Source organism: Emydura macquarii, unplaced genomic scaffold, assembly GCF_026122565.2.
Source record: "Emydura macquarii macquarii isolate MOO-44397 ecotype Brisbane River unplaced genomic scaffold, CSIRO-AGI_Emac_v2 contig_2890, whole genome shotgun sequence".
Classification (NCBI taxonomy): domain Eukaryota; kingdom Metazoa; phylum Chordata; order Testudines; family Chelidae; genus Emydura; species Emydura macquarii.
This window is the reverse complement of record NW_027133027.1, coordinates 2,608,727-2,614,726: the sequence shown is the minus strand read 5'-3', so window position 1 is coordinate 2,614,726 and position 6,000 is coordinate 2,608,727. Positions and strand designations below refer to the sequence as shown.

General features: G+C 42.6%; 1 long non-coding RNA gene across 1 annotated transcript in view; it reads right to left on the bottom strand.

Moving 5' to 3' along the window:
• Positions 1–368: 368 nt before the first annotated feature.
• The window catches only part of LOC137166567 (uncharacterized), a 74,623-nt gene continuing 68,991 nt past the window's right edge, over positions 369–6,000 (bottom strand). Inside the window, exon 6 of the long non-coding RNA XR_010923730.1 lies at positions 369–544. This is a non-coding gene — a long non-coding RNA (uncharacterized lncRNA). The remainder of the gene's footprint in view (positions 545–6,000) is intronic.

Below are 6,000 nucleotides of genomic sequence, written 5' to 3'. Positions count from 1 at the left end.
CTTTTTTAAAAAATATGTACATTTTATTTCCCTCTTCCCCATTCCTAAAAATAAGGGAAGAACGAGGGGGGGGGGGACGACGACGGGGACGACGGACGGACGACGACAAAAAGCACAGAAAAAAAAAAAAAAAAAAAAGGAAAGGAAAGGAAGAAAGGGGGCAGGGAAGAGAATGACATTTTGGTTTCCATTTGCTAGGAATTTCCTACTGGCTCAGGAAAATCCAGCTAAAATCCTACCTTACTCCCTCTTGGGTTCCCACAGATTGGCAGGGAAACAGCAATGTCAGAACAGTCAGAAGAGCTGATTTACAAGAGAGGGGCTTTGGGGCACACATCACAGATAACATCCTGAGCCTTTACCTGAGATTCTCTTCCTTTGGTGAGTTTCACCTTATTCCCTTGCATCCTCCCACCACTGTCCATCCGGATGGTTTCTGTAACCTCTGAAACAAACTCTCTCCTTTCTGTTTGTGGTTGCCTGTGTTTTTTTCTTTGTCTGAAATGTGGGCACAGGAACTGGCATTGTCATACTCCTGAGTTCCCTGATGAAGACAGTAAAATATTATCATATACTACTTATTGAGAACCAAACTAGGCAAAAAGGCACAGACATATTAACTTGCTAATGTGCTTCAAAACAGAGATTGAACAAATGCAACAGGCAGGCCTTTATGCTAGGTTTATGTGATATTTCCAGCACTCTGACCTCATATCTGCTGGTATATTCTCTGGGAAACTTGTAATCCAGCATGACCTCACCACCTTTCCTGGTATCTCCCTGAAGTTAGCTCAACATCAAAACATCCATCAGAAGACTACCAACTGGGGCTATTACCATATGGTGCTTCCCCACCACCTCCCCAATGTTTAACATTATGCCCGGTTGTGTGACACAATCTAATGTGAGTGCATTATATTGTGACAAAGCACAACATTAGAATGCAATAGATTTCCCAAAGGCCTTAATTTCATTCATCTGCATAGCTGTTCCACGCTCATCAATCATTTTGTATCATTATGTGTCACACAACATTACAGAATGCTGAACACTGGGACAGGGATGGGCAAGCATTTCAGTGTGGGCGTTTGTGTTTTGAGAACACTCCTCCTGCTGCTATCTATTTAGGAAGTAACCAATACATAAATTCCCCAGACTTCACACTGAAGTTAATGAGAGTTGAGAGCACTCAGAATGACTTTTAAAAGCAGGCCCCAAAGAGGTAAATCAAAGTAGCTAATAGGAGATTACGTTATTCACTCAGGGTCATTTTCTGTGCTGCATTTCATGACAGAAATAGCACAAAAGACGCAGCCATGGGGCAAATGTGTGGGCCACTGTAGTGCTGGGCCACTCTGGGAGCCAGTGGAATTCATAGCATAAGTTGGAGCAGCTCTGGGCCCTATTCTGAATTTCTGCAACTTTCCCACTCCCCCACTGATTGGAGTTGCTTAAATACAGAATGGTCTGGTGTTTTCTCTGCCATCTCTGACACATACCTGTGCTGGGGTAACTACCCTGAGGCATACTCCATCTGTCTGCTGCTAGAGCTGCGTAAGGGGCTGGAATCTTACCACTGAGGTCCATTAACCTATTTGCAGGTTTTTCAGTATGGTTGAGATGCTAGGGTTGGGTTATGTCAATAGTGTTGTTAGACCTCTGAGGAAATTAAGCCTTTGAAATAATCATGCAATAGAAAGCCTTTTGCCTTTTAATTAGTAATCCTATCAAACTTGTAATTTGAAGCAAACTAATCACAGAGAGGCAAAGACAAGGTATGTAAAGTGGATTTCTGCATGACTGGACAAGCCTTCTTAGGGTGCAAAGTCTATATGCATTAATAAAACAGCAAATATTTGAAACATTTGGGGAAAGTTAATCAGGGAAAAATGCAGGATTTTTTAAAAAAACCTCCATCTCTCCAATTTGCTTATAGTTGTTCATTTAAGGCCAAATCTAGTCCCAATGAACTCATAGGGATTTTGCCATTAACTTTAGGAAGATTAGGATTTGGTCCTCGATGCATATTTCTGCTCCTTACACTGTCTATTAAAGTTTGATTCCTATATTAAATGACTTGAGGAGCCTTGAGGGGCAGTTAGACTCACTTTCAATGGACACGATCTGTAATACTTGCTCTTCTGAGCTGTACACATACAAAAAATAATACAAGTTACAAATGAACATTTCAAGAGATGCAGTTCTGCAAAAGTAATTTTGCTATGGATACATCTTCCTGAGTAAATGCATCTCAATGTTTTTCAGGTTATACAGACTTCCTCATAGCCCTTTCTTACTTTAAAAAATGGTCTCTGTCAAACGCATAGGTTATACACATCTGTATACAGAAACCTGCACTCTTCCTCAATTCAGCACTTTTCTTTTCTTAGCAAGTCATTTCAGGAGTAACCTCTCAGAAAACTTTGCCTGATGTTGAAACCTCGTGTGTTGGAAAAGTTCCCCTGCATAACTTTCGACAGCAAAAAGGTTCTAATTAAGACTTTGGGAGCGTTTGCTAAAGAAAACCGGATAAACACACAATGGGTACGAGAGAAGACCTATAACAAGTGGATCCAGCTTCAAGTGTTCAAACCAGGTGATCAGGTGTGGTTATTACTACCAAGCTCAGACTCCAAATTACTGGCCTGATGGCAGGGATCCTTTGAGGTAGTCAGGCAGGCGGGCCCCATCAGCTATGAGGTCCGGCACTAGGAGAAGAAAAAAAAAAAGAGGCCAAATCTATCACCTGAATCTATTAAAAGCCTTGAAAAGACCAGGAAGGGCTCTTCATAACCCCACATCCTTTGGAGCCTGTATTAGGCTGGACCCATATAGATGGGATTAGGCCTGCACACTGCACAAAGGACCCAGGAACTTGTTGATTAATTTTCCACTCCTACCAGGGCAGACCTACCTAACATACCACCATATCAAATCAGCCACAGGACAGCAGGTCAGTTTGCTTCCTTGTAAAACATGGGATATTGTATGGGATGAACTCCAAGCCACGTTGGTCCTGAGGGTGGTTGAAGAAATCACATGGTGAATTGAGATATCCCATTGTCTTAGTGCCACAGAAGGGCAGCATGATCCATTTCTGCACTGATTTCCAAAAGATCAAGGCAACATGGAAATTCAATGCCTATCTGATGCTGAGAGTGAACTATTAAAATGGTTGGGAGCTGCCAGATATATATATATCCACTTAAGACCTCACGAACGGTTACTGGAAAATACCACTGATGCCAGACTCCTAGGAGAAGATAATCTTTTGCGTGCCCTTCAGCTTGTATCAGTTCAGAAGCATGCCTTCTGATCTCCACAGAGCAGTGGAAACTTTTCCAGAGGCTAATAGACTGTCTACATCAATAGCATGGGCACTATGCAGCCGCTGACCTAGATTACCTAGGAATGGAACAGGCTGTTGAACTGCCAGCAGATCCTCCGGCCTCACAGAAGGAGGCTGTGGATCCCCTGAGCTAAAAAGGGGAAAGAGACAGACATGCGCTGGAGACCCAGTGCACTCAGAAGTGGACTGCGATATTCCCAGAGCCTTCTGAGGTAAGAGAGGCCCGTATCCTCAGAGGTGCTGCCTACAGCATCCACCACCCATTTCTTTTTTCTTTCATGCCTTTATTTAAAGTCATCTGCTGATTGTGGGCTGTTTTGATGTTTCACCCAGGACCCCAAGAGGAGAAGAAACAGCCAACTGGCCTTGGCTGGGTTGACCACCAGTCCACTAGAAAAACACCCCGCCTGCAGTGCCTGCTGGGATTGGAGTAATGGACTCCCACGTGAACCCCTAAAGGACAGATGCATGACAATAACAAACCCCAGAGAGTGGCAGATAACAAATGCTGGACATATTTGAAATAATAAATGTAAATCTGCTGCAGTAAGCATGCTACTTTATTGAGTACTAATCTTAGCTTTACTTTATTGAATAGAGCCACCACCATCACTGTTAACATCACTGTTATGCGTTGTGGGTACTACAGAAGGTCTAAATGTTATTGAGATAAGTATTTTCCCATCTTGACAGCGGAGAACCTGTTTGCTCAATGGTGACTCAGCAGGCCATTCCAGCTGGCATTTCAAAAGTGCTCTCCTTGAAAAACGTAATCTTCAAATGTGTTAAACCATTAACTTTGCAAGGGCTAATGTGTCATATATAAACTTGTTGAATGGTTTTAGGTTAAACGCTAGAAAATAATCGAGATTATTAGGGGGGCTTTTCAAAAGTGAATAACAAAGGAAGATTCTGGAAGACTCTAAAAATAGAAACATTTCCTGAAAAAACTATTTGGATTTGTTTTGCTTTGTTTTTATTCTGACTCATGTTTGCTGTATTTCTGATGGAGTTTATAAAATATACTGGGTTTCCTGTAAAAAGAATTTTTCATTCTTCCCACACCTGTTAACTTATCCTTACATTTTCCGAACATAATATTAACCCTTAGCTTTGGCAAGAGTTTTGTTTGGTCATTTCAAGGATATAATTTCATCTTCCATAGTCAAAGGGTTTGTAACCAAGGTGTTACACAAGTCTTGGCTTTTCAGTAGCAACATTAATGTCCTAATATCTTTAATGATATTTTATATACAGTAACTTGGTCTTCTATGGACACAACAAGGTGCATAGCAGATCAAGACCCCGAAGCCCCTTGAGGGAAGGGCCTTTCAACTTCCTTCCTCTAAAAATAAACAGTGAAAAGCTATGGATGTCATACCTCAAAGATCTGTCTTCTTTTTTATGTCAATAGAAGAAATCTAAACCCTGAGAAGTCTTTTCCAAATGGGTTTCTTAGCTCCCACTTCTTAAGACACTATACCATTATTACATTTGAAGAAACACACCAAAAAATGGCTATAAAAACGTGAACATTCAGGTTCTCTCTCATGCTGCCCAATGTTTAGATTTTGTTTCTAAATGGCAGTGTGTACCCATTTCATTAAAAATGGTAGTGGCATTAAAAGGAGAGCTGAAATATTTTTCAACTCCTACTTCTAATCCAAGGACACCACTTTAACTCCCATCAGGGCTGTATAGGGGCCACTAGGAGACTCACCATTATGATTGATGATTATTATATGCATTACAATAATGCCTAGATGCTGGAACAGAGATTGAGGCCCCATTGTGTTAGGCACTGAAGAAATATATAGTACAAGACACATTCTTGCCTCCAGGAGTTTAGGCCTGGGTTCACAAAAGGAGTTAGGTGCCTAAATCCCAGTTTAAGGACCAGTACAATGCAGAAACTGTTGCTGAATCCCGTAGGCACCTACACTCACTTGGTGACTAAGTTTTTGCAGTAAAAATTCCATAGGCGCCTATGTTTAGGCCTCTGAGCATGCACCACAGCTGTCTCCCTCTAGGCGTGTTGTCACCTACCTCCCATCTGAGCCTCAGAGCAATTCACAAAGCAGAGAAGAGAGATAGGCACTCAACCGCCTAAGACCATGTCTAAACAAAAAGCTAGGACTGTGATTCTCTTCCTTGCGCACACATTTGTGCTAGCTCGATCAGAGCCAGCATGAGCAGTGTAGCCATGTACCAGTGAGTATAAGCAGCAGTGTAGCATGGGTAGCTGAGCCGTGCTGAGTATGTATCTATTGTTTTTAGGCGGATTTGTACTCTGCACGGCTCAGCTGTGCCGCTGCTGCCGCTACGTGTGCTACCACGGCTAACCTGCTATTTATACTCATGCTAGCTCTCAAGGAGCTAGTGCAAGTATGTGACGGGATGGATCACTTGAGGGTTACCTGTTTTGTTCATTCCCGCTGAAGCACCTGGCACTGGCCACTGTCGGAAGACAGGATACTGGGCTAGGTGGACCATTGGTCTGACCCATTTAGGCCGTTCTTATGTATACCGGCAGGGGAATCACTCCCCTAGCTTAGAGTGCAGACATAGTCTAAGTTGCGTGAAGGGCCCGATCTGGTAGGTGCCTTCTGAGTAGGCCCCTCAGGAAAGTCCACACAAGACAAGTGGGGGAG